This window comes from Rhamphochromis longiceps, linkage group LG13, assembly GCF_057381845.1.
Source record: "Rhamphochromis longiceps isolate RC_006_pf linkage group LG13, R_longiceps_female_GT1.1, whole genome shotgun sequence".
NCBI lineage: Eukaryota > Metazoa > Chordata > Actinopteri > Cichliformes > Cichlidae > Rhamphochromis > Rhamphochromis longiceps.
In genome coordinates this window covers 3,220,909-3,234,846 of record NC_140569.1, presented here as the reverse complement: position 1 = coordinate 3,234,846, position 13,938 = coordinate 3,220,909, and positions in this window count along the sequence as shown.

Below are 13,938 nucleotides of genomic sequence, written 5' to 3'. Positions count from 1 at the left end.
CTGAGTCCTGTGGTAGTCAGGCGAGCAGGTGGAACAGACAGAGGGGAAGCTGAAGAAGAGTGTACGAGGGGGTGAGTACGTAAGACGAGATCAGATATAAGTGCTTTGAGTGCGAGGCACGGTGCAGACGCTGTGATCCTGTTTCACGTTGCAGCAGCGTCGTTTCTAGGCTGCTGCGGGCGCCCTGCATTGGTTGTGACATGTTCCAGCAGTGCCATCATCACAGCCCTGTAACTGTAACTGTCCATACTGACGCAGAGCCACGCCCGAATTACTGCCGTCAACTGCATCAGTGCCCAAGTTTAAAGATGTGTTTGACACACTGCTCCATCCTGCAGAAGTTCACAGTATCTGTATCAGTACTGGCCCAGTGTTTGCTTGGTTTTGGATTGATACCAAGCTTTGCAGTCTCGCATATCGCTGCTGTGAATCTCTGAGCTCCGGCTCTAAGAGACAGACTCACCTCTGCTCACCTGTCTCCAACCCAATAACAGATGGGTCACGAGTTTGAGTCCCTGTTCCATCAGATGTCCAGACAAAAATGCACATAATGAACCAAAAACAAATATTTAAAGCTTTTTGCTGGTCCGTGTGGCACAGTAGCGTGACCTGCAGCAGGAACCAACATCTGCACATCACACAGGCCAAAACCTGTCGGCCTTTTTGTGCACCAAAGTATCTTTACTACTGTAAAGAGCAGCCCTACTGTACTGAAGATGAAAATAATCAGACTTAAGTTAAAATCCACTGAAACGAAACGTAAAGTCTTAGTAAATGTTTCAACCAAAACATCTGTTAAGGAGAAAAATGGATAAGAAGCTTTTATTGTCACATTGTCAGTCTTCTCATTCAGCGCAGCTCTTCCATAAAGAAACACAAGAATACTATAAATAACAAGAAAGAGCTGGGTGGAGGTGCAGAGACGTGGGAGGAGGATGGGGTGCGTGCCGTCATCCCAGACACACTGGAGACACTTTAACAAAGAAACAACACGCTAATGACCTCCGTCACACAAAAACACACCAGTCCTTCAGATCACATCACATCATGTTTCCCTGATACAGGAAAGCTCGCCGGAGCTGTTTTTACTCACATCCTTCAGTCCCGGCAAGGATACAAGAAAATCACAAACATCAGTGTGAAAAAATGATCATGAAGACAAAAATCATGGAAACAGCTGAAAAAGCTTCAACTAAAATCAAAGCAATAACATATTTATTCCAGAGTAATGCACCAAAACGTTTAAGACAGAATAACAAAACTGCAAACAACTGAGAGGAATGTGTTCGTCGTTAACCTACCGTGTCCTGAAATGTGGTGTTATTGATAACTGTGTTGATACTTTGATTCAACACAGTTATCAATAACTGTTAAATGAGTAAATCATCTTTTCACTGCCGCCATCCCCACTGCTCATCGACCGATGAGTCATCAGTGTAGACACGAGCTTATAAAAGGGGCGGAGCTTGTAACCGTAACCCTCTTACTGTCCTCACTTGAGGGTCTGGAGGATCCCAGAGGTCTGATTGGTCAGTAGGTGGTGGGTTTGTGAATCAAAGCAATAATAATTTCAAGTGAGTTTTCATTTTATTGAAACACATTTATGGCTTTATTATTGAAATAAAAGCGTTTTCCAGTAAAAAGCACTGAATATTAAACTAAGCATCAGATCTGATAAATGGTTAAATGAGCACATGAGGTGTTTTAAGTTTTACTAATTTATCAAATTTACATTAAAAAAAAGTCTAATTTATTGAATTAAAGTTGCTTAAAAATAAACTCTCACACACACAAAGTTTTCCTTGTACTCTGAGCAGAGCATCACTCTGCACTTTGCTGTCTGTGCTGACAGCCGTCACTCCACCTGGACTCTACTGGCTTTCCTCATTTCTCTAATTTTTGCTTCCTGAGTGTGACCCGGAAATCCGAGTACGGCATGTCAGAGGACGTCTCAATTCCCAAAATGTGTGTGGGGGACAGAGACGGGAGGAGGAGGAGGGTGTTTGTGGAACAACAAATGCAAAAGTTTACCCTCATAGTAAGAATATTTTCCCAGCATGTACATGAATGAATCTGACGCTTTAAAAATAATTTTGCAGCACTTTTTAACCTGCATAACTTCATAAGTACAGCTGATTAAAAACCACAACCAATCAATTTTATACACTTAGAAAATCTGTAAATGTACGAACTGGGAAAACATTCACATCATGAAGGTCATGTTATTAAATATGTGATGCTCATATAAAGTCCAGATTAACTGGAAACAGTTTAATAAATTCAAAATGTGTCGGGAACTCAAAATATTCGAGTAAAAAGCTGTTTCTGTAATATTTAACACAACTTAATCTATATAAATACTCTGAGTATTCAAGTTCCTTTGTTACTGTTAATATTACGACTAATAATAATTGACTCTTAAAGGCAGTTATTAAGGTTTTTTAGGAATAATTTGGTAACTTAACAATATAAATGTATAAATTATGAATGTGTACTTTTATTATTACTGGTATAACAAATATCAGCATTTCACATCACAGTTCCCGATCATCTAAACAATCACAACAGCAAAAAGCATGGAACACAAATGAATTTCAGGTATTATTAATTATCATCAGAATGAGACATGAATATGAATTGTGATTGTCATTAAAGGCTATGAGGAGTTACAGTAAAGTAGGGAAATAAATATGCAAATTTGACTTAAGGGATGATTATTTTGTGCCATGCTGTTAGAGTAAAATATCTATATTTAATCGATTAATAGAAAAGTTTTGCAAAAATGACAGAAAAAAATCTGCCACAAAAACTAATAAAACTGGATGGAGGAGCAAAGAATTGGGGGGGGGGGGGGGCGGGGCAGAGTTTGGGTCCACGCTGCCCTTTTCCACCCTCGAACACCACTGGTGGCAGATTCAACTGCTGTAGCTGCTAGCCAATCACCTCTCGCCATTTGCCCTGTCACCCTGCATCATCATAGGGGTCAAAGGGCGCTGTGCCTCCCAATTAATGGGCCACGGAGCGCTTCAGTCAGCCCCTCCCCTCCCCAAACTCCCACAATTCAGCAGGAGGCAGAAATGAAGCAGAAGCATTTGGGGGTCGGATATTTTCCGGCTGCCCCCCCGCACACCTCCGTCCCTCCAGCTGCTCTGAGTTTGCGTCCGGCCGTGGGTCGCCATCACCCACAACCCATTTGCACCTGCGTAGAATACCTGCCGCGTTTTGCCGGGCGAAAAAGCGCGGGCGCACGTTGCAAGCTCCCCGTTCCCCTGGCGGTAACTGTTCACCCTTGTAATCAGATCATGCCCGCTGAAGGGTCAGGAACAAAGGCATGCAAATTCTAATTAAATGCGCAGCGTTGGAACAGGCCCCGTTTGATCGCTGAGACCTTTCATGCCCCCTAATTGCTCCTGACAGCCCCTTCCAACAGATTCTGTGCCAAACTTCTCGATTCAACTGAGGGGGATTTTTGAACTTTGCTTTCTCCTGCAGCCTTGGCTCCGGGTCTGTCAAACAATCCAAATCAATGACCCAATTGACCACTGGTCCCCATGTTGATAACCTCAATGAGCTCTATGTTGCCATTCATTGAGTCAGAGGGCGAAATGCCGATAGCATTTTATGGTAATTAAACATTTGTTTGGCTCCTAGCTTTGAATACAAACACTGGAGGAGGGGTCCGGAAAGCACGGGCCGGCGCTGGGAGAAGGGGGTGGATGCAGGTGCACGGAAAGGACGGAGAGACGGGTACAACCGCGGCACTTTCCCACCAACATGGCCTGGCGCCACCGGCACACTCATTAGGTCATGACAATAAAGAAGTGGGCATTTTTTTTTGTTTTATTAAAAAACTCATTAATCCCACAACAAAGGGCACATACTGACCTCATTGGTGCCCCTGTTATCTGAATATGCCTTTATATAATGGAGTGTCTAATTGCAGCTCTGTGCGTATGTTACACACTGAAGGACGACAGGGTTCATTCAGGTGCACATGAAGATTTATTGCGCTAAAACACAGCAAAACAATTCAGTGTTACTGGCGGCTTCCATTGTAATAACTGGCCTGCGTTACTTTTGTGGCATTACGTGTAATGGCCACGTATTAATCAGCCCTTAACACACAGAGAAAATGACCAGTAACAATAGACAACATAACATGTACTGGCTGGTCTATCTCCTATCTCCTATCTCCAGAGACATTGAGCTGTTAGCCGTTAGCATGCGTCCGTACTATCTGCCCCGGGAATTCTCGCATGTTATCGCAATAACAGCGTATGTCCCCCCCTCGGCCAACGCGGATGCAGCCTGTGACACTCTCCACTCAGTGGTCAGCAGACTGCAAACACAATCTCCGAGAGCCCTTCTCATAATATCAGGGGACTTCAATCATGCCTCTTTGGACTCCACACTGCCCACCTTCACCCAGTATGTGACCTGCTCAACCAGAGACAATAAAACACTGGACTTACTGTATGCCAATGCTGAAGAGGCATACAGTTCATCACCTCTCCCTCCCCTGGGCAAATCTGACCACAACCTGGTGCACCTTGTCCCTGTGTATGAGCCCTTAGTGCGCAGGGTGCCACCAGCCACCCGCACAGTGCAGAGATGGTCAGAGGAGAGCAAGGAGGCTCTTAAGGACTGTTTTGAGTCGACTGTGTGGGAGGTGATCTGTGACGACCATGGAGAGGACATCGACAGCCTTACTACATGCATTACTGACTATATTAATTTCTGTGTGGATAACACCGTACCTACCAGGACTGTACGGTGTTTCTCCAACAACAAACCTTGGATTACCCCAGAAATTAAAGCTGTCCTCAAGCAGAAGAGGAGGGCCTTCAAATCCAAAGACAAAGAGGAGTTGAAAAGGGTGCAGAGAGAGTTGAGGGGACTGATAAGGAATGGGAAGGAGAGCTACAGGCAGAAGATGGAGAACCAGCTTCAGCAAAACAACGTTGGTGAAGTCTGGAGAGGCCTCAGAACCATCTCAGGCCACAAACAGCAGAACTCTCTGCCTGGGAGGGATGTGAGATGGGCAAATGAACTGAATCATTTCTTCAACAGATTTGATTCAACCATGAGACAGTCTACAACATCGGCTGCAGACTCACCCACCCCCACTGCTGCTGTTCCACCTCTGACACCTCAGACACTTCACACCTCCTCTATTCACCCTGCTCACTCCCCCCACCCCCAACAACAGCATCCAATACACACTCAACACAAGGCTCCAGCCTGTCTCTCTCAACCACCCAGGTTAGGAGGGAACTGAGGAGGATTAATGGCAAGAAGGCAGCGGGCCCAGATGGCATCAGCTCGAGGGTCGTCAGGTCCTGCGCGGACCAACTGTGTGGGGTGATGGAGCACCTCTTCAACCTGAGCCTGAGGTTGGGAAGAGTCCCACAGCTCTGGAAAACCTCCTGTGTTGTACCAGTGCCAAAGACTTCACGCCCCAAGGACCTCAACAGCTACAGGCCGGTGGCTCTGACATCCCACCTGATGAAGACCCTGGAGCGGTTGGTCCTGGCTCAGCTTCGGCGCCTAACAAGCTCATCACTGGACCCACTTCAGTTTGCCTACCAGCCTGGCATTGGCGCGGATGATGCCGTCATTCACCTCCTACATCGTTCCCTAGCTCACCTGGAGACCGCTGGAAGCACTGTGAGAATCATGTTCCTTGATTTCTCCAGTGCCTTCAACACTATTCTTCCCTCGGTTCTGAAGGACAAGCTGGAGAACTCTGGAGTGGACCATCACCTCACTACCTGGATTTTGGACTACCTCACCGACCGACCACAGTATGTGAGGACTCAGGGCTGTGTGTCGGACAGGGTCGTCTGCAGTACGGGGGCCCCACAGGGAACGGTTCTGGCTCCGTTCCTCTTCACCATCTACACTGCAGACTTCTCCCACAATTCCACCCAGTGCTTCCTGCAGAAGTTCTCTGATGACTCTGCAATAGTCGGCCTCATCACTGATGGGGACGACAAGGAGTACAGAGGACTGACTCAAGACTTTGTGGACTGGTGCCAGCTGAACTACCTCCAGATCAACGCCAGTAAAACCAAGGAGCTGGTGGTAGACTTCCGCAGGCACAAGCATTCTCCACTGCAACCACTGAACATCCAGGGTATGGACATTGAGGCTGTGGACAGCTACAGGTACCTTGGTGTTCATCTGAACAACAGACTGGACTGGACTCATAACTCAGACGCCCTCTACAGGAAAGGGCAGAGCAGGCTGTACCTGCTGCGGAGACTCAGGTCGTTTGGGGTGGAGGGCCCACTCCTGAAGACCTTCTATGACTCTGTGGTGGCTTCTGCTATCTTTTATGGTGTGGTCTGCTAGGGCGGCAGCATCTCTGCTGGGGACAGGAAGAGACTGAACAGGGTGATCCGAAGGGCCAGCTCTGTTCTAGGATGCCCTCTGGACCCAGTGGAGGTGGTGAGTGACAGGAGAATGGCGGCTAAGCTGTCATCCCTGTTGGACAACGTCTCCCACCCCATGCAGCAGACTGTGACAGCACTGAGCAGCTCCTTCAGTGGGAGACTGCGGCACCCACGGTGTGGGACGGAGAGATTTCGCAGGTCTTTCCTCCCCACTGCTGTCAGACTCCACAACAAAGACTTTAACTGAACAAACACACACATCCACACATGTGCAATAACACTAAGTGCAATAATCTTTTCTGGCATCGTTGTATTTTTACTCAGTTGTATATAGCATTCGTATTCTATTTTTATCTTATTGTATATTTTTATTCTATTTTATTCTACTGTATATAGTATATTATTTTATTCTATTCTGTACAGCTGTGTACTGTATTTATTCTTATTGTATTCTAATTTTTGCGTCATAACTTTTGCACTGTCCACTTCCTGCTGTGACAAAACAAATTTCCCACGTGTGGGACTAATAAAGGTTATCTTATCTCTTATCTTATCTTATAACTTTAACTGAAACCAGCTAATAGTTTCCTTTCACCTTACTGATGGGACAACACGGTTACAGAGATTAATGCAGGAGGCTAACATGACTTAGCTAACGCACAAATGTTACTAGCCTTACCCACAGATAACGTGAAACAACTCCCTTATTCGCTCACATTAAACACCATATAAACAAGAATTACACTCCAAACATGTTAAATAAGCATCAACTTTACATAAATGTATGTAGTTCTCGTATATTGCTCTCACCTGAAACACAGCAAAACAATTCAGTGTTACTGGCGTCTTCCATTGTAATAACTGGCCTGCGTTGCTTTTGTGAAGGATTATTTTGCCAGTTACCCGTTTGGCTGAGCCGCCACTGCCACCTACTGGCGAAACTAAATATCGCCCTAACATCACATCAGGTGGGAGCAAATGAGCTTTTCGCTCTGTGTTATGATGCAAACTATTGTCACAACAAATAGCAAAAAATGATGATGGGGGGTGGGCACGAACACATAAGGAACACATCTGAGACTTGTTCTTAATGCGCAAAATACTCAGGGCGCCACACGTAGCAGCTTTCCCTCCGTCTGACCCGGCGGTATTTGGTGTGAGAGGAGGGAAAGGGGAGCTAAAAACAATTGCCCTCTGGGGGCAAGCACTGACCTAATGGGAAACCGGCTCGAGCTTTAGTCTGTGACGCTGTTGGAGGCTCGAGGCTTTCCACAGGTGGGGCGCTCAGGGTGACGACCCCCGAAGCTTTTAAACATGTAAACCTTCGGCTGCGAGACCTGAACACGTCGACCCCTGCAGCACGGTGGCTGCAGGTGGCTCGGTTTGGTCCAACAATTCTCCTCATCTTCGTCCTGAAGCGTCTCGGTGCCGACGGCTGGAGGTCGGCACCCCCGAGACTCCAACGGTGTGAATCTCGTTCTCTGGCATTCGCGACGCCTGTGATGTCCAGGGACTATTAGCGCGACGACTCTCCAGGCCGGATTTTTATTCTATAAAAGAATTCATTTAAATTACATTTAAATTTGAGATTTATTGAAGACAATCTATCCAACATGGTTAACCGATCTCTACTGGAAACCCTTCTAAAACTCTCCTGTTTCTTCCTTTCACAATAAAAGTCCTTCACACAAGAGTGTGTGACTGCTTTACGTCGAATGCGGCAAATTTACAAGAAAAAATTGGTAAATGTGCAACGTAGTGCACATCACTCCTTGTTGGCCGCCCCTCCCTGGGCCTGGTTCTGCTGGAGGGTTCTTCCTGTTAAAAGGGAGATTTTTCTTCCCACTGTTGCCAAAGCGTTTGCTCATACGGGGTCTCATGATTGTTGGGTTTTCTCTGTATTATTGTAGCGTCTTTATCTTACAATATAAAGCACCTGAGGCAACAGTTGTTGTGATTTGGGATTTAATTTAATTTTCCTTTTTTTGTACACGTGTGTAAAAATTCGGTTTCTGGTCCATTACCTGATCAAACAGGTGTTTGTTTCTCATGCAGTGTTGATTCAGTCAGATTACATTTTAAATACCACATTTGACTGACAGCTTCGAGTGCGTGTAACTCTGAAAATATTTGTGGTATGAAGGTAAAATTTTGCATGGCTTCATTAAACATACTGAAGTTACTGTACAGTGAAAATCAGCTGATTCTGATGTGTTTCTTTAAAAATATGTGGATGTTTTCAAACTAATGACTTCATTTGTTTTGTGTGCTGATCACCTGACAGAAATAATCCTGCTGTTAACATAAGCCTCAGTGCCTCGGGTATAAATGGAAAATGTAACCTTTACATGACTTCCTCCCAGCTTTGTGTCACGCTCAGCGAATACATGTCAGTCACACTTTGACAGAGAGGATTTTAATTAATGCTGCGAATATTTGTGTAGGAGGACGCCGAGGTGTACGGCTCAGGGGGGGAACGGGGAAGCCAGTGCAGACGTGACTGAGCCTAATGCAAAACTTGTTTTCACGATAAAAGCCGGCGTGAAGAGAAGCGTGTACGGAAGATTAACGGCAACCTGCTCTGTAAAGGCAGCGAGCGGTCACATGGAAAGATATTAAGTGGAATAGGTGAACAGGAAGTTCGAGATCAGATTGTGTGTTTGTGTTATTAGATAATAGATCAGATGAAACTCTGTCAAAACAGGAAATTCATCATCAGGCAGCTGAGAATTTAAATCTGATGTTTGGCTTTCTTTCATCTCCCACGATAACACGTTTGCATCTCCACTGTCAATTTTCCAGCAGGCTGACATCAATATGGAGAGCCACACCCATATCTCTGTTCCTGATGGTGCCACAGCTACAGCCAGTTCCTCACATGTCCAACAAAAACTGTAGTTACTGGATGTGGAGGGTGATAAATGAGTCAAGTCATTTTCTTGTTCCGGGTGCTGGAAACTGGATCCAGGGATCCAGGAGGTGCTTCCCACTGTCACAAAGTGCTTCCTCATCAAACGGTTGTTGGATTGTTGGGGTTTCGCTCTAATATTGAACTATAAAGAACCTTGAAGCGACTGTATATTGTGATTTGGTGCTAAAGCTGAAGCAAATCCATGGAAATGACCCAAATGTAGGCGGTCGCATAACAAATAGCAGGTGTGGTATTGTATCACTTCCTGTGGTTCAGTGCATTCTGGTGTTCTGCTGCTAGTTGATCATCCCAGCTCTATTACTGCCCATCTTTTATGTTGCGACCTATTTCACACTGTAAGTTACACAACTTTTATCCAAGCACATAATCTTTGGCTCAGTGTTCAGTTATTGAACTCTTTTGGGTCTGTTTGCTGAACCTTTAGCTTAACTACTATCTATAGCGACCTGCAGCTACGTCACATGTTATTTACTCCTTGCTAATGCTAATGCTGCTAGCAACAAACAGACTTTTAGTTGGTGTAGAGGCACAGCTCTGCACCGCTGAAGGAAACCCTGCAGAGAGCCAGACCCCTGTAGCCGGTGTGGGTTAGAGTAGCTCCGCCCTGGTTAGCTGTCCCTCAGCTCACCCTCAACTCTGCATCACACCCACTGTGGGAAATACTCCGCTTATTGGAGATTCTGTACTTAGAAACATGACACAGGTGCACTTCAGCATTTAAAACTGCTGCCTCGGGAGAAATTTAGTAAAACTGTAATTCACGTCAACACCTGGTAACATTAACTGGAAGTCGAGAAAATGATGCTGAAACAATGTTGGACTCTGAGGTCTTCTCTTAAACCAAACTGCCATATTTTTCTGACCCTCGGTAATTCTTAATGTTTAATGTTAACCGAGATATTTCCAGTGACAGTAACATTAAAAATAAGATTTAAAAACCTGAACCTAAAGATGATCTGCTCCACCACAAACCCCACCAGCCTGCAAATCATCCTGCAAACTCTTACTGTCGGATTACTATGTCACAATATTAAACACATTGAACTATATAAATGAAATTGAACTAAATCTTAAAAAATTGTCTAATTTCCAGAAACCAAATCAGTAGATTAGCTGTTGTGACTTTTCCATGACCCGATTTAAAGTTTGGCATCAACTGTTTGGGAATTAAAGCCATTTTATACACAATTAGAAGCAAAAATAATTGGACGATTAACCACGAGCAGTTTTTGAAGCATGTTTTATGAATTTCAGAGGGAAACAGTTGTAGGAGATGAAAATGAAGAAGCAGGAGGTGGAGGTGCAGACTGTCGGTCAACACGGCGTTTCCTCTCCTCTGGGACGTCTGGATGACTGAATCACTCATCTCTCCTCCTGCACCCTTTCATCTGTCCTGCACTCATCACTCCGTCACCACAGCCTGTTTGGTTTCCCTCCACATTAACCTCTGCAGAGCCGCTGTTCTTACAACCGTTACAACCAGCCGGCTGTCACGCTCAGTGCAGACAGCAGGGTTGTTGTTTTTGTCGTTATGTTAAAAGGAGAAACTCCACAAGCCTCCAAACATTATTTAAAATGAAGAAGATGTCGCAGCTCATTTATGTAACATTTGAATCTGTGTTTTTGCCTCTTGCTCTTTAAACTCTCCTCCATTCTCCTCCTCGGCTGTGACCTCGGCCTCCCTGCCTCCTGCTGTGGCATCCCAGAGGCCCTCCTTCCCCTCCGGCCCCACCTCCACAGGAAAACCCGCAGACTGCCGCCAAATGTCTCCGCACATTGATTCTAACCCCTTGCTCCGATGCGGCAAGAGGCCCCTCGCAGCATCGTTCGCCGCAGGCTTCGGAAATACCTGAAATCCCTGAGAGCGCGCGCCGCTCCTCTTCCCCACTTTGACCCGAGTTCACCTCCCGTGACCTCCGCGCTCAAAATTACATTTGTAACTCTGATTTTACAAACAGAGGCTTTTTTTTTCCAGCTAAAAACAAAAAGTTTATTAAATTTTTCAAATTCCCGTTTCCAGGCGTTGGACTTCATGGAAACGAGTTATTGTGTGATGCATTAGGATGATTGACAGGCTGGAAAGATAAAACGATGTTGATTGTGTAGGAGTCGTAAACTCAGCTGACGGATGTTGTCAGCATATCTACTTTATCTCTCTTCTTAGGCCTCACCTGACAGGTTTGAAAAGCCGAGCCGTCTTTGTCTCCATTATACTCACATTTTGATCACAAGGTTCAAACATCTCAATTTATTGATTCATGACGTTCACAGTAGGAAAAAACCCTCATGAAGTCTGACCGGTTGCCCATGAGGAGCACGCTGGAGGTCGTTTGCTGGCAGGGCTCCTCCTCATGTAAAGGAGCAGATACTGGACCTGCTGCAGTTCCTGCTGTTTAATGGCTGTCTCCTGGCTTCTCCTCCACACTCGTGACACTGTGCTGGCAGACAAGGCAAACCTTCTGGTGACGGCACGCGTGGATGTGCCGTCCTGGAGAAGCTTGTCTAATGCTAACTGAAGCAAAACCAGCGAGAGGTCAGGAGATGATGGTCTGACCACTGCCTGCCAAGCCATTTCTTTTTAGGCTCATCTTGTTGCCTCTCCAGGTGCCCTGCTGTTTTCCCTGCTGTCACTTTTTACCTGCACAGGTGCAAATACATGGTTCCTGCTTCCTGGAAGTTTAACTGAAGCTCTGCTGTTCTGTGACGAGTTTCATCAGGTTTGGGGAGTCGGTTTGAATTTACTGGTGATGTCAGTCAGTCGGAGTCGTGTCATGTTTGTGTCGGCTATGAGGAAGACCTAGTTCAGTTTCTTTTGGTTCCGTCTTCTGTTTTTTTCTTTGTTTAAATGCAGAGTAAATGTTGACTTATTGACTTGAATGATGACGTGGACACAGAACAGTTTCCTCTCTGGGGATTTTTGTTACGTTAAAAACGGCCTCATTTTTATAGTGAGCGTGGAGCAGAAAGCTGGAAGTGTAGATGTAAATCCAGAGTGGGTTTAGATGCGTGGAGGCTGCGGAGAACTACAGACGTGTCAGAGTAAACTGGTCCTCAGGCGCCATCTGGTGGTCTGAGCAGCACACAAAGAAATCATGCAGAAGAAGTAAAAAGTAAGTACAATTGTATTTATATAGCACCTTTCTAGATAAAAAGATCACAAAGTGCAGTAGTAAAAATCATCTGCGGACATGCATATGTTATGATTCAGTGTTGTGGTTGTTTGTGACTCCTCCCACCAGAGGATTGCTCTGGGTTTTCCCTCTTTTCTCTCTCAGGCACAGACACCTGGGTGTGGCTTACTGGAGTCCAGTGCCTGCTGAGTCCGTGGGTGGAATTCACTCCTGCTCCATGATTGGGTAATTAGTTGATCACCTTTCACGGTTGGTGCGTGAGTGGGGCCAATTTCTTGTTGCACCCCTAGAACGTCACACATATTTATCATACGTATCACCTTGTTAAGCTCAACTGTAAAATTTGAAGTTATAACTAACAGACTCTATAATAATAACTTGCATCATCTTAAACACTAGAGGATGACGAGGCGTCATATCAGTTACCTAACAAATAAACGGGGCTTGTTAGGGGTGATAACTCCCCCATCCTGGCTCTGCCTTGCTGTAGCATGTGTGTTGCACCTCATCAATCTGTAAGCATGGGAGCAGTCCCTTAGGGGAAGGTGTAGCTGGATTTGATGCCCCAGGGGGGAATTGAACTTATGACTTCTGCTCCAAAGGTGTGTAGTCGTACCACTACAGGCTCTTATATTTTATAATTAACTCTGCATCAACTTTTGTTCTTCAGTTGCAACTACTCAATGAGAAAAGACTGTAAAGTCCTCAAAGTCGGCGAACATTTGAATTTATTTCAAAAAAACTGTAAAGAGGAAAGAGACGCGGGAGTTTGCTGAGATATTTATTTACACATTTAACTAGTGGCCATTATATGAAAAGATTTATTTTTTACAGTGTATTTACAGCACCTGTAAGGCATTATGGAACAAAAGAAAACTGTACATTAAAATATTAAAATCTGACAGTAAAACAGAAACAAGCTGAATGGATTTACATGAAAGTATAAAACAAGTTAAAAAGAAGGAATACGCTGAAGAGTCAGAGGGGACACTATCGAGTCTCATCTGAACGTTTGTTAGCAATCTGGAGTGATGTAATCAACCTGCTGAGGATTATGGGTAATGAAACTGCACAAACAACGTCTCTATTGCACTTTTGTTTCATTCAGCTCTGAATATTTAACTGCTTTTCACTTGCATATTTAACTTCCTTTATTTAAATCAAAACTAAATCCATTAATACAACTTTCCTCTGATTTGTTTTCACACATTTGTTTTGTGTTGAGTTAAAAATGACCAGAAGTTTCTATCGAGCCCAAAAACGTGAATGAGGTTGGATTCAGATCGTGTTCGGGACAACCTCGGCTGTCAGAATAATCATACGGAGATGTTACATGATGAATAAACACTTACATGGCAAAGCAAGAAGGGGGTGATTATCGGACATTTTGGAGAAAATTGCAAAAGCAGACAAAAGACATTAATAAAAATGTTTAAAATGTGGTTTCATTTTTAAAAGAACCAAAAGAATCGAGGGGCTG